This window comes from Panulirus ornatus, chromosome 7 (genome assembly GCF_036320965.1).
Source record: "Panulirus ornatus isolate Po-2019 chromosome 7, ASM3632096v1, whole genome shotgun sequence".
NCBI classification, from domain to species: domain Eukaryota; kingdom Metazoa; phylum Arthropoda; class Malacostraca; order Decapoda; family Palinuridae; genus Panulirus; species Panulirus ornatus.
Window position 1 is genome coordinate 34331899 of NC_092230.1, and position 15946 is coordinate 34347844.

General features: G+C 46.1%; 2 protein-coding genes across 2 annotated transcripts in view; one reads left to right on the forward strand and one right to left on the reverse strand.

Moving 5' to 3' along the window:
• Positions 1–15946, reverse strand: part of LOC139749512 (serine/threonine-protein phosphatase PP1-beta catalytic subunit) — a 269037-nt gene that overhangs the window by 157960 nt on the left and 95131 nt on the right. The gene's annotated exons all lie outside the window — the stretch shown is intronic.
• The window catches only part of LOC139749320 (serine/threonine-protein kinase 32B), a 204515-nt gene continuing 202478 nt past the window's right edge, over positions 13910–15946 (forward strand). Inside the window, exon 1 of the mRNA XM_071663046.1 lies at positions 13910–14058. The gene's annotated coding sequence lies outside the window, so the exon portion shown is untranslated. The remainder of the gene's footprint in view (positions 14059–15946) is intronic.

Below are 15946 nucleotides of genomic sequence, written 5' to 3' on the forward strand. Positions count from 1 at the left end.
CATTGTTCACACACACACACACACACACACCACTGGGCAGCGTGTTGTGTCGTATTCTCAGAGCACATCAGCTCTGTCACATCATACTTCACCTTGAGTTGTAAACTGACCCAGAAATAAGCCTCTGAGGTGTTACAAGGTAACACCAATAACCCCTTGCCATGTCCGGTCCTCAGACTACACCAAACTTCCGGGGTTTCGACCGTGACCCTTGCTGTGTTGTGACCTCACCTCAAAAACGTAAAATTACCAAACGAACTTCCCTGGTCTGGTCGACGCCATGGTAATGGCAGTCGCCACCAGAGGTCTCTCTACTTCTCTCACTCTAACTAACAACGTTTCAGTGTCTTTAAGAACGTTCAGGGTCTTGAGGAACGTTCAAGGGTCCATAAAAAACATTCAGGGTCCTTAAGAACGTTCAAGGTCTTTAAAATACTTTTCAGAGACTTTAGGCAAAGAAGAGACGTTTCCAGAAGTCTCAAGAATCTTTCATAAGTCTTCAGGAATATTCGAAGTATATCCATGAATCTATAAAGCTCTCAACACTGTCAATGGAAACCTTGAGAGATTTCGAAGATCTTTAGAGTTGGATTCAATGGCTTTCATCAGAGACATGAAGGCCATAAACAAGGTCAGCGGCGACCACGCCTTCTTCAGTAGCCTCCACCAGCAGGTTACACAGGCTATCACAAACCTTCAGTGATACTCCAAACACTCTGAATAAACTTTATAGGAGTTGATAACCCTGAGCGTTTGTAAGTACGTAATTTCCATGGGATCTGAAGATCAAATATAAGGCTTCCTGAATCCCCTTCCCTCGTAGGCGTTTAAAAGACCTCGATCAGAATTCGATAGCTTTCATAATACTCAAAAAGCCTTATTAATCCCTTCAGGAACTTTGTTTCAAACGCTCTATAAATCTTTAAGAACTTCCTTACCTCCACCTTAAAGATCGTCAATACCACCCATAACTCAACAAAAAAAAGACTCCATATTCTCCTACAAGACTCCAGAAAAAAAGTGAAAAGTTACAGAGTTTTCATAAGCCTCCAAGAGCCTCCCCAAATCTATAATTGTTTCCATAAGTTTCCAAAATTCTGTAGCGGGGTTCATCAGCCTAGGAAACCTTCCGTCAACCCACAAGAGTTTCTCTAAACCTTCAGGAGTCTTTAGAATGCTTCAAGAGTTTCCATGAGCCTCCAGGAACTTCCAGAGGCCTTCAAGAGTCTCTCGTCATCCTTCCTGCAGGCAATCACGACAGATGCGGTCTGCATGGAACGGACAATCGCCAGGTATTTTTATAAATATTCGACTATTGATGAAGGAGAACCCCTCCCCCTCAGGGTAACCACGGAGAGGGGAATGGAAGGGGAAGAGAGGGGAAGGGAGGATTAAAGGGATGGGAGAGAGAGAAAGAGAGAAGTAAACAGAAGTAGAAAATTGACGGCGATTTTGGCAGGTCAAAACGTGATATCTTTTCCTCCCAGGATGTGTATAGACGCATGAAGTTTGCTTTACCCTGAGCCAGGGTTGCTAGGGCTCGCGCAGACTAACTGATTAAATAGTAAACCACAAATTTCCTCACAAAGTTGTCTTGATGACATGAGTCATGTTTAACGTTGGTCTGGGTCAGGCACGGCAGAGGTACGTAAGGAAGGTCAAACACGGCTAGGATAGGTAAGGAAGGTCATGCACGGCTAGGATAGGTAAGGAAGGTCAAGTACAGAGGGCTGAGGTTACGAAGGTCAAGTAAGTACGGCTGCGAGAGGTGGTTAGAAACGATACGTTCAGTTGCTTAAGGAAATTTGCTTGTAATGTTTGATTATGAGTACCTACCTCGGTACCTATGACCAGATGTTGCATCACGCACCCCACACACACTCTTCATCTGCCACACACATTCTTTATCTGTATCACGCACCTCCACACACTCTCCCTCTTCAGCACGCACTCCCCACCACACGCATCCTCTAGACCACGCACTCCCTACACGCTCTTCCTCAGCACCACGCACCCCCACAGACTCCTCCTCTTAACATACCTCAGAACACCAACATTCTCACAATCCCTCAGTTCTCACAATGCCTGACCTTACTTACTATACTCCTTGTCTCCACTTCTGCCACGTCCTTATCATTCTCATTGACCTTTCTCATCATACGTACTGAGAAACGTAGATACAGGACTCCATGGACGTGGAGAAATATCGGAAAAGGATATGTGAGCATGATAGAGATGCGAGTTTGAAGGTGAAAGGGAGAGAGTATTGGGAGAGGGAAGTGAGCGTAGAAATTGTGAGGGGTGTGGGAACAAACGGAGTTAGAGGGATGAGAGGCAGCGAGGAAATGGATTAAAACATGAACTGAGAGAGAGAGAGAGAGAGAGAGAGAGAGAGAGAGAGAGAGAGAGAGAGAGAGAGAGAGAGAGAGTCAAAGGTCTCCTCCCAAATACCAGGGATCCCAAAAAGCGCTGCTTTAATACGTGGAGAGACTTCAACAGAGCCACTCATCCCCTTTGTGAGGTCCTTGCAAATCCAGTCTTGCGTACGAGGGGGGTCCTAGACCTTGGACGGGTGGGTAGGGGGCGAGGGGAAGAGGAGGAGGAGGAGGAGGAGGAGGAGGAGTGTAGTAAAGCTGAAGAAGTCTTGTGTGTCCACAGGTGAAGCTTACTCCCACCACCACCACCAACCCCTGAAAACATCCCATTTTCGTATTCCAGTCTCCCATTTTCTTCCATTAGGAAGGGGGGTACTTTCCTTTATTTCTTTCTCCTGCAAAATAACGACCAAGATTTTTTTTTTTTTTCCAACAGTAGAAAAGGACGGCAGATATGTTACTGAACGAATGATTTAAAGAAAACGTTCCTACAAATGTTAAACTCGACCACCGCGGAATACTCTGGTTAAAGAAAACGTGTTTGACTCCACACAGGAGAGAAGCTACGCTGGGGATGAACACGAGGCAAAAATCTTGCGTCTTTTGGGCTTGGCTATGAATTCCGTACGTACGTATTAACACAAAACTCCCCGACTGTAATATAACCTGGAGATGACTTTGACATAACCCGGTCTTTACGAAACAAACCTGGATCTGACCTATATAACCCGGATCTGCTTTGACTGATATAATCTGGATCTGACCGATGTAATCTGGTTCTGAATGTAATCTAACCGGGATATGATCAATATAATCGAGACTGACTATAACAAAACCTGGCTCTAACATACACTGAAAATGACTGCCCCGTAACCCTGATCTGCCTGTAATATAACCCGGGTTTGACTGTAATGTAACCTAAATATGATTTTGATATAACTCAGTTCTGACTTTACCACAGCCTGAACTGACTGTGATATACTTCGGCTTTGATCGCAATCTGGGCTGGATTGAGTGTAATACAACCTGGATCTGACTGGACGTGACCCGGATATTACTGTAGCATAACTCTGGGTTGACTAATATAATTCGTAACTCACAACAATATAACACGGGGCAAACGCCACTATAACCCGGATATGAGTGTAACATAACCCCGGTCTGAGTGTAACATAACCCGGACCTTAGAAACAGCTGACGTGTATCTAACACGACAAGACAACGGCTCAGTAAAGAATGAGTCTTGGGCTCAGTCTCTCAGGGCACCACGACACGACGGGAGACTGAAGGGACGCCCAACATACGGGGGGCAACGACCACACGACCATACGGCAGACAACGACCACACGACCATACGGCAAGCAACGACCACACGACCATACGGCAGACAACGACCACACGACCATACGGCAGACAACGACCACACGATCATACGGCAAGCAACGACCACACGACCATACGGCAGGCAACGACCACACGACCATACGGCAGGCAACGACCACACGACCATACGGCAAGCAACGACCACACGACCATACGGCAGACAACGACCACACGACCATACGGCAGACAACGACCACACGATCATACGGCAAGCAACGACCACACGACCATACGGCAGGCAACGACCACACGACCATACGGCAGGCAACGACCACACGACCATACGGCAGACAACGACCACACGACCATACGGCAGACAACGACCACACGATCATACGGCAAGCAACGACCACACGACCATACGGCAAGCAACGACCACACGACCATACGGCAGGCAACGACCACACGACCATACGGCAGGCAACGACCACACGACCATACGGCAAGCAACGACCACACGACCATACGGCAGGCAACGACCACACGACCATACGGCAGACAACGACCACACGACCATACGGCAAGCAACGACCACACGATCATACGGCAAGCAACGACCACACGACCATACGGCAAGCAACGACCACACGATCATACGGCAAGCAACGACCACACGACCATACGGCAGACAACGACCACACGATCATACGGCAAGCAACGACCACACGACCATACGGCAGGCAACGACCACACGACCATACGGCAGACAACGACCACACGACCATACGGCAAGCAACGACCACACGATCATACGGCAAGCAACGACCACACGACCATACGGCAAGCAACGACCACACGATCATACGGCAGGCAACGACCACACGACCATACGGAGGGAACGACCACACGACCATACGGAGGGAACGACCGCACGACCATACGGAGGGAACGACCACACGACCATACGGCAGGCAACGACCACACGACCATACGGAGGGAACGACCATACGGCAGGCAACGACCACACGACCATACGGCAGGCAACGACCACACGACCATACGGAGGGAACGACCACACTTCATTTGAATAACGTAAAGTGTGCGCATCCCGATCTGGAGCGGGCAGGGCGACTGGGAATTCTTTATTTGGGATACGAATTCCGGTGGGGAAACGAGGACAGTGGAGTAAAATACAAATTGGAAAATTGTCGGTGGTCCGATTTTCGGTCAGAGATAATCCAGTTCACTATATAACATGCAAATACCAATTCATTTCACGTTGGTATATTGTTTTTACCTATTTGAAGTATTGGGTTTGGTCAGGATTGTGTACCGGTGGAAACTATATAAATAAAATAGATATATTCTTTAGTGCATGTAAAGAAATGGCAAGAAAAAGGTTTATCTTCCGAATTGAAAATAATATATTATACTCATTTCTCGTCAGTTAGAACCAGACTCGTCCTGGTTAAGTTATATATATTCTATGTAACACGTACAAATGGTCCGAAACCATCAACAGTTTCCCGGAGGAGGAATATATCTGGTGCTGCAGACTTTGATGTCTTTACCACCGACCACCGATCCGACCACAGATCGTAGACCACCGTCCCGACCACAGGCAACCGACCCGCCCAAAGACCACCGTCCCGACCACAGACCATCGTCCCGACCACATACCAACGACACGATCACATACCACCGTCCCGACCACAGACCACCGACCCGACCACAGATCATAGACCACCGTCCCGACCATAGGCAACCGACCCGACCACAAACCACAGTCCCGACCACAAACCATCGTCCCGACCACATACCATCGAACCGATCACAGACCACCGTCCCGACAACAGACCACCGACCCCACCACAGACCATCGTCCCAATTACAGACCACCGACCCAACCACAGACCATCGTCAAGACCACAGACCACCGACCCAAACACAGACCACCGACCCGACCACAGACCACCGACCCGACCACAGAAATTGGTTTACTGACCTTTTGAAGACCCAGTTCAAGCTTCGTTTTCTATAAAGGAGTTGTTGTCCGTTTGTTGAAATAGTTGAAAAACATTTATGTAATATTAAAACAATAGAAATGCATTAAATCTTTGAGGGATGTATTTTTACGGATTAGTTCACGTATTTTCTATTACATCAAATATTTACCTCGGTGTCCTCAGTTCTCTGTTTCATATTTATTCTAGAAGTCTATATTTTTCCTCTCAATGTTTCATTTTCCATTCCCTGCCAAATCTAATATCCGCCTTGGAATAGGCACGTAAACCTCATCACTACCTCAGTATAAATGACACTACGCTCCACTTCACTTGTTTACTTCGAAATTATTCTCCTACTTGATAAACTGAATATACATAAACATTTATATATATATATATATATATATATATATATATATATATATATATATATATATATATATATATATATATGGCGAAGGATGGTTTGAGAATGTACCAGAGGTAAAGTCTGGTATTAGTGTGTGGACGGGAACAAAGGAGGGGATGGCAGTTTTACTGAAGGAGTTGTGGGAATGTGTGGCGTGAGGGGAAGCGAGCCCCAGACTGAGGCGGGGAATATGGAAGTAGATCACGCAAAGTGGATGGTGTCCTGTGTAAGATTGGCTGGCCTTCAGCAGGACCCCGTGGCCACAAGGGCCATATGCATACTGAAGGTGTGTACGCTTCCTGAACACCTTAAGAATGTGTTAGATTTTTCTTTTTTTTCTTAGGTTAGTGGTTAGCAGACGACCTTGATGGCCATAATGACCGTGACAGTAGTTACGTCTGAGGCGCCACCAGCCAACCCACCTGGAGCCGCCACCAGGCAACGTGGACGGCCACACAACCTGCCACCACTGCCCATCTTCTCTATATCCCACGTATCTCTTCTCTGGTCACTACCCTGAGGGTGTTCCCCCTCTCTTGACTTCAGGTTACCTCAGCTCAGGAGGTCACCTTGACCTCTCAGCCCCTCTAGATGACACCTCGGTCTCCCAGTTGGTTACCTTAGCCTCAATCTCCCTATTGGTCATCTCGGCCTAATAACCGCCCTTGGGATCACCTTAACGTCTTAGCCTCTTTAGAGGCCAGTTCGGTCTCGTGGCCCTCCCTGAAGGTCACGCAAGTTTTGCAGACGCTCTGGCCTCGCAACACCATAGGGACCTCCAACATCGCCTTCTCTCTCCTATAGCAGCACCACGAGAACCAGGCATGACCTCCTTCCTCCTGCAGCAGCACCACCTCCTTAAGCAATATCATGGGACTCCTGCCTCGCCTCTCCTGCACCAGCAGTAGCTACTGTCCGGGAAGCATCACGCCCTACTGTACGTTGAATAAAGGCCCTCTTGTGTTCCACGAGTTTTTATAAGCTTCTCTGTCCTCACCGTCTTCACGACAGGAGTAAACATCCTCATCACCAAACCTAAATGGTTGTGTTGATGTTATCATCAACACTCTGCTCACACTCACGTACATCCGCCTTAGGTCTACCCATGTTAACATAATGCTTCAAAACGAAACATTGGTTAAGACAAAGAAAATCATGATCAGTCTCATGTTATCGTACATGAGGCAGCCCCGACATGACTCAGATGGTAATCTGTCGTTAAGGAAAACGTGTTACAGATGGTTTCCTCATGTATGTTGTGTGACCCCAGCTGACCTGTCTCCCTCGGGGTCATGACTCAGTGCAGTCATCACCCACTGATCAAGATGACAAGACCAGGCAAGCCCACACTGAGCTGTGGTATAATATACCATTTTTCATTTGAAGACACAATTCTCACATGTTGGCTAAGTGTGTCTGTATCAGGCCCTGGTAAAGTGCAGCGTTGCCATTTCATCATTTTGATACAAGAAAATGTTTTAGGTGAACGCTGGCAGACGCCGGCGTCCTGCTGGGCAGGATGTTGTGACCTACAAAAAGTTTATTGCCCAGATTTCAGCCCGAAGTGAAGACAGTGAGTGATCTACTTGATAACGAAATATCTATGTATGTTAAAAACACTGGCGATGTTCTCGCTTGTGCTCAATGCAGTCAGTCTATAAACTTTAAAAAACAAAACATGGTCAGACGCACTGAACACTGGCACAAGGGATTTTTTTTTTTTTTTGCAAGACCAAAATGGCCAGCCAGTTGCCTTACGTTAAGTCGTTTCGCAGAACATAATGACCTGCGTGTGTGGGGGGGGAACCGTGATGACGTCACTCGTGTCAAGGTCGAGGGAATCGATGTAGTCACGTGTGAACTGACGCACAAACGAAAGAATCTAAGATCCTTCTGTGGCTACAAACAAGTCTACGTCATAGGAACCTCCCTATTAGAGGCGTAATGATAATCATTCCACGCATGGAAGATCTGCAGACAGTGTACATACATTCTGTGACGCGGGAAAACTAAATCCAGGTTAAGTTAGCGAGTCTGTGTGACTCAGATATAGTTTAGCTAGTGAAGTATAGCACGTCTTAAGGGTGAATAAAAAGTAAAGGTGTGTATGAGAGAGAGAGAGAGAGAGAGAGAGAGAGAGAGAGAGAGTAAACAAACTGTACTTGATGAAAACTAATGCTTCCCTCGGTTTTTGAGTCCGGAAGTTGACCCTGGCTTCGGCAGACCATCCTCGACAGCTGGAGGGGTTTACTTGCCCTATTGCGTCTCATGACCTATCTAACGATAGAGTTATATCTCGGGTCAAGGCAAGGCAGCTCATTCCAGATACCTGGCCGGTAATTATCTTATTAATGATTCAGCGAAGCCGGATACAGGGATCCTGATGACATGTTTATTAATTTACGCTAAGGGGTAAGACTGGGCGGACGTGAGCCGTCTAGCGAGAGATGGCGACTCTCACATGAAAGTTGCTATTCACTCGACTGCTGGGTATTTAAGAACACCCACATTGGCTGATCTTCTGTCAGCGTTAATTGATGGTTCGGGTTAATGACCACTAAGAAGATGGTAACCATTATGGTCATCATAGGATTGTGGGGCATAGTAAACCTTACTGTGGCACCGCTGGAGTAGTTGTTGTGTGGTAAGGTCACACCATTAGAGGGATCATTGTGTGGTAGGTCACACCATTGGAGAGGTCCTTGTGTGGTAAGGTCACACCACTGGAGAAGTTGTTGTGTGGTAAGGTCACACCACTGGAGAAGTTGTTGTGTGGTAAGGTCACACCACCAGAGAGTTTATTGTGTGGTAAGGTCACACCACTGGAGGTATTTTTATAAGGTCACACCATCGGAGAGGTTATTGTTTGGTGAGGTCACACCACTGGAGAGGTTATTGTGTGGGAAGGTCACACCAAAATTAACTTTCCACATCTTCATAATGTTTTCTCAACTTTCTATAACTCTTCATAACTTCATAACTTTCAGTAAGTCTTTATAACTCTCTATTCCCTTATAACTTTCCATATTTCTTCACTGCTCTCTACAATCCAGCACAGTTTTTGATATTCCAGCTATCCATAACTCTTCTCAAGTCTTCATGGTTCTGTACTAATGTCCACAACTCTTCATAACCCTTCATAAGTCTTCATGGATCTCAATAACCCCCTTTAATTATCCATGTCTATCGGTAACATTAAAATCTTACATAACTTTCCACAGTTCTTCATAATAACCCTGCATGGGTGTTTATAACCCTCTACAACACTCCATGACATTTCATGGCACTTCACAACTCTTGACAAGTCTCCATAACTTTCTGTGACCATGTGTAACTCTCCACGGCACTGCATAACCTTACATAGCTATTCATAACTATCTAACTTCATCCACAGCTCTTCACAACTCGTCATAAATCGCCACAAGCATCCGTAACTCTCCACAACTCCTCACGAATTGCCACAACCATCCATAAGATTCTTTAGCTATGTATACGGCTTTCTGTAACAACCCATACATCTCTACAACTCCCTATGACTCTCATTGCCTCACTGTAACTCTCCACACCTCTCCCCACACACCTCTCCCCACACACCTCTCTGTCGTGCGGGCCGTTCTGGGACGAACCTCTGCCACTAACAAAATCACCATTACGTCCTTATCAAGAAAAACGAACCACAAATTACACAGACAACACAGCGTTTGACGCATCGCGTCTTCCCAATTTAGCGTCCGAAGTTATAAATTCACGTTTCCTGCAATTTCTGTTTCCATCCCCTTTCACATTTGTGCAAATGAATGCAAGTATTCACTTGACATGCATGGGAAATTCAGGAACTGATGTCTTCAGATGTGCTCCCTTGAGTGAAATTCTTGGACAAGTTCTTTCAGCACACACACAATTCCGGCGTCAGTGTGTCTGTCTTGTGGTTATGTATGACGGATGGCCAGGCTTACGGTGGTCTTTGCTGGATTATGAAGACCAGGGTCATAACCTGGTCAATAATGAACTTCGGTTACTAATGTCAAAGTGATGTTAGTGAGAACTACAATACACGGATGGGAATCATGAGACCAAATAGAGTACAATGACTGACACGTTCAGGATAAAGTTTATACAAACATAATATCATAAAGATAGGTAGTATCAATTCAACAGATTGACAGAATGAATGTAATACCGACAGTCATATAACCCAAGTACACTTTCGTAAACTTAATGTCCGGGTAGTTTGTAGGTGACGTGTTCAGAGAAGGACCAGTGAGTGGTCCCAGGCAAGCGACTCTCACAGAGCTGGATCACGGAGGTGAGGGCAGCCACCTGCCCTGCCATCATCACGTGAGCGAGGAGGAGGAGGAGGAGGAGGAGGAGGAGGAGGAGGAGGAGGATCAGGAGGAGGAGGAGGATGAGGAAGAGGAGGAGGAGGAGGAGGAAGAGGAGGAGGAGGTTGGCCCAAGAGTCACAGGTGAACGTTGTGTCAACATTGTATGAAGAGTTACGGGAGAAATCCGTCCCTCAGTTCTGTGGTTATTTTGAGAACAGTCTCCTGTGGTATCAGGAGTGGCAGAAGGATGTGTGTGCATCAGGATAGAGTGAATTACAGGGATGTGGTATACAGGAGGCGACGTGCTGTCAAGGCATATAAGCAGGCGGAGGAAACTACCGTGGGGCTTGGTTGTGGATAGCGGCTGAGGCGCATGTTACATGACAGCCAGAAAATGGATGTGAGCGGATGAGGTCTTTCTTCCTCTGTTCCTGCCGCTACCTTGCTGACGTGAAAAATGGCGAGCTAATAAGTAAAACACACACACACAGACACACACACACACACATATATATATATATATATATATATATATATATATATATATATATATATATATATATATATATATATATTTTTTTTTATTTTTTTTATTTTGCTTTGTCGCTGTCTCCCGCGTTTGCGAGGTAGCGCAAGGAAACAGACGAAAGAAATGGCCCAACCCACCCCCATACACATGTATATACATACACGTCCACACACGCAAATATACATACCTATACATCTCAATGTACACATATATATACACACACAGACACATACATATATACCCATGCACACAATTCACACTGTCTGCCTTTATTCATTCCCATCGCCACCTCGCCACACATGGAATACCATCCCCCTCCCCCCTCATGTGTGCGAGGTAGCGCTAGGAAAAGACAACAAAGGCCCATTCGTTCACACTCAGTCTCTAGCTGTCATGCAATAATGCCCGAAACCACAGCTCCCTTTCCACATCCAGGCCCCACACAACTTTCCATGATTTACCCCAGACGCTTCACATGCCCTGATTCAATCCACTGACAGCACGTCAACCCCGGTATACCACATCGATCCAATTCACTCTATTCCTTGACCGCCTTTCACCCTCCTGCATGTTCAGGCCCCGATCACTCAAAATCTTTTTCACTCCATCTTTCCACCTCCAATTTGGTCTCCCACTTCTCGTTCCCTCCACCTCCGACACATATATCCTCTTGGTCAATCTTTCCTCACTCATTCTCTCCCTGAGAGAAAATATATATATATATATATATATATATATATATATATATATATATATATATATATATATATATATATATATATATATATTATACTTGTTCACAGTTTCCCACGTTAGCAAGCAGACAAAGAAATGGCCTCCTTCGTTCACAACCATTCTCTAGAGATGTGTGTGTGTGTGTGTGTGTGTGTGTGTGTGTGTGTGTGTGTGTGTGTGTGTGTGTGTGTTCAGTTTCCACCACGACTGCAAAGGAAAGATCATCTTTAGCGAGGCTGTATCACTGGGAGTAACGTCTCGCCCAGAACGTCTTCCTCTAGGGGGAATTCACGTTTCCCTTCCACTACAAGTAGCGCAGGATCGCCTGGAGAGAGAGAGAGAGAGAGAGAGAGAGAGAGAGAGAGAGAGAGAGAGAGAGAGAGAGAGAGAGAGAGCTCCTGGGCAACACCTCCCCTATCACAGCTGGTCCTGGGGTCATAACAGATGCCACCTTATGAGCTGGAGCCACGCTCAGAAAATTGCATGTTGTCATTCCTCAGTGACCTGAACAGCGAGCAAGTCGTGTATGAACTAGACACTTTCATGATCACAAATATTGTGGACAAACCTATGAGCTCCTTCATGACCTGACCTTACCGTTGGTGACCCTACACGTGCCTTTGTTGATCACAGATTGCTTGACCTTCCTGCTTGACCCTCATCTGTTAATATGGTCAAGCGTCTTATATACAAAGCTTTTAAATGTTGAACGATTACGTCAAATTCTAATCAGAACACAAGAATGTTGATACAATTAGACCTGACCTGGGTAAGAGTTAGGTCAGGCTGAGACGTAGAAACGATACACTACTTCCGTACACACGGCAGATAACGAGACGTTGGTGGTGGTGTCATGCAACATGCACGAGAAGATAACGAGACGTTGGTGGGAGAGGCTGGCAACAAAGAGAGACATAACAAGAAGTAATGTTGGTCTTACATTACACACCTAACATAACCTGCGGGAAAAATGTTCACACTTTAAATTTCTGTTGCGGTAACGAGTACGTGGGGACCACTCCCAGTGTGGCTATCTGTACGTGGGGGCCGCTCACAGTGTGTTGTCTAGCTGTACGTGGGAGTTACTCTCAGTGTGGCTATCTGTAGGTGGGGGCCGCTCACAGTGTGTTGTCTAGCTGTACGTGGGAGTTACTACTCCCAGTGTGGCTATCTGTACGTGGGGGCCGCTCACAGTGTGTTGTCTAGCTGTACGTGGGAGTTCCTACTCCCAGTGTGGCTATCTGTACGTGGGGGCCGCTCCCAGTGTGGTCGTCAAGCTGTACGTGGGAGTTCCTACTCCCAGTGTGGCTATCTGTACGTGGGGGCCGCTCCCAGTGTGGTCGTCTAGCTGTACGTGGGAGTTACTCCCAGCGTGGCTATCTGTACGTGGGGACACTCCCAGTATGGCTATGTATCTGTACGTGGGGGCCACTCCTAGTGTGGCTATCTGTACATGGAATTCTGTCGCCTCGTATTGCTATCTGTACGTGGGAGTCTGTCACTGTAGTTATCTGTACGTGGGAGGCCAAAGATAAGGGGTCTAGTATACGTGATTTCCTATGTTAATATCTCCGTGCATATCCTCTCTGATAACGACTGTCCACAAGTGAATGCAAGACACTGGGTGTTTGTCCTATGTTAGCTTGGTTAAGTATGAGCTCCTTTGTTATCACGACCACATGGGATAGGTTATCTTATCCCATGTTAGGTTAGGTTAGGCTTTCTCTTGCCGTGTGTGGGAAGGGAAGGAAGCGTTCTGTGGGTCTGACTGACCCCAGCAATCTTTAGATTATGGTACAGACGTCCCAGGTCATCGTGAAAGAGGACGCAGTCGAGGCCTCTTAGCGACGCTGTGGAGGTTGGTGGGGGTGGGGGAAGAGGTAAGGACGGAAAGGGGGATTGAGAGGGTGTAAGAGTGAGGGGAGAGGTGAGCGATGTGTGGGGGAGAGGGAGGGAGAAAGATAAAGTCAACCGCGGACGAGCAAGACTCACAGGAACAAATTAACTTGATTTATCATCCTCAACTGTTGCGTCTCCTGGTGATTACAAGGGAGGTTACATCAGAGAGAGAGAGAGAGAGAGAGAGAGAGAGAGAGAGAGAGAGAGAGAGAGAGAGAGAGAGAGAGAGAGAGAGAGACGACAGACAGAGGAAGTGAGTTGGGGTGAGCGCGCGTAGGTCGGTGCGAGACACATGGGGTCCAGTCAGTCAGTCAGTTCAGTGCGCCACTGGCAGTGTGAGGTGGAGGGTGTGATCGCTGAGCCTCTGCCGGACCAGACCCGCTTGGCCGACTCACTCTGCCACGAACAGATCACACTCCATGTGTCAACTCGCTCGAAGTGCGACTTGAAGCGCTTACGTAATTAGCAAGTGTTGCATGATACAGGAAAATGCTAATGATAAACACATAATACAAGTGTTAAGTTATACCTGAGGTTACTGAAAGTAATTACTGACACGAAATGAGAAGAAAACCGCACGAAATTAAAATGAGCTCAAACGTGTGTGTGCCAGTGAGACTGTACTGCTGTTATGTATATGTAACACTCGTAACTCACACATTACGACTCAAGTAACATGTGATACACAAGTAACGGTGCTACTCAGGGTCCAGGAAAAGTAATAAAGCCAAGCAAAAATGTTACTTAACTAAACAGTAGTTCAAGTAGCAGTGATAACCAGAGAAGAGTAATAGTGATACTGAAGTTATTAAGATCAAGTAACTTTTACTGAAGGTGAAGGAGCAGTCGTACTAAAACTGAGATCAAGTAACAGTGCTAGTGAGGGTTAAGTAACAATAATGTTTATACAGAAGTAATACATCTACTGAAGGTTAAGTATTGATGCTGGCTGATGTCAAGTAACAGTGCTACTTAGAGTTAAGCAGCAATGTCTATCAGGACTAAGTAACAATGTTTCCTAGGACCAAGTAAGAATGATTACTGGAATCAAGTAACAATGATTGTTCGGGTGAAGTAACAGCGCTACTAGAAGGCAAGTAACACAGGGTCAATTAACAATGGATATCAAGGTTAAGTAACAGCTCAAGAAACAATGATGCGGCCAAGTAACAGCCATCGAAAGTCAAGTAACAGTCATAAGGGTTAAGTAACTGCGCTACCGAAAGTTATAACGCTACAGGTGGGCAGGTATGAGAGGTCAAGGTCACGTAACTGTGCTACCGAAAGTCACATCCAAAGGTCAAGGTCACGTAACTGGGCTAACGAAGGTCACATCCAAATGTCAAGGTCACGTAACTGGGCTAACGAAGGTCACATGCAAAGGTCAAGGTCATGTAACTGGGATAACGAAGGCCACATCCAAAGGTCAAGTTTACGTAACAGTTACTATAAGTAAAAGTTAGGATAAAAGTAACAGCTACTTAAAGTCAAGTATCAGTTCCTTGAGATAAAGTAGTATCTTAACATTCAAGTAACGGTTACTGCTGAAGATAAACTACCAAGACTAAACAAGAGCTACTTAAGCTGATGTAACAGTTATAGAAAGCCAAGTAACAATTATCTAAGGCCAAGTAACAGATAGATAAGGTCGGGTAAAAAAAAACACGTAAGGTCAAGTAACAGATACTCGAGGTCACGTTACAAATGGTTGAAGCTCCGTTTTTAAGTTCCTTCATCAAGAACCAATCACTGATGATCAAGTGAAATGTTCCTTAAGGTCGAGGAAGAATGATAACGAAGCCTGAGTGCTACTTGACCTTACACAAAATTGGGTTGGACGAGTTACTGCTGAGCAGGAGGAGGAACACAGGGCTCTGCTGCTTTGTATATGAGGGAGGAAGAGCATGAGGGGAAGATGTGAGTATAAGAATGAGGAATATGAGGGGAAGATGTGAGTATAGGAATGAGGAGCATGAGGGGAAGATGTGAGTATAGGAATGAGGAATATGAGGGGAAGATGTGAGTATAAGAATGAGGAGCATGAGGGAAGATGTGAGTATAGGAATGAGGAATATGAGGGGAAGATGTGAGTATAAGAATGAGGAGCATGAGGGAAGATGTGAGTAAAGGAATGAGGAATATGAGGGGAAGATGTGAGTACAGGAATGAGAAACATGAGGAGAAGAACGAGTTGGAAATGACTGAAAACAAGTCAAGTGATGAGGTAATGATGAGGAATGAGGAATGAGGAGGCATCGAACACCTGGATATATGAGGCGGGGGAGGGGAGGGGGGAGGTGGGATGGTTAAGGGGAGGGGTGAGGGGAAATGTGAAGGGAGGGGCGA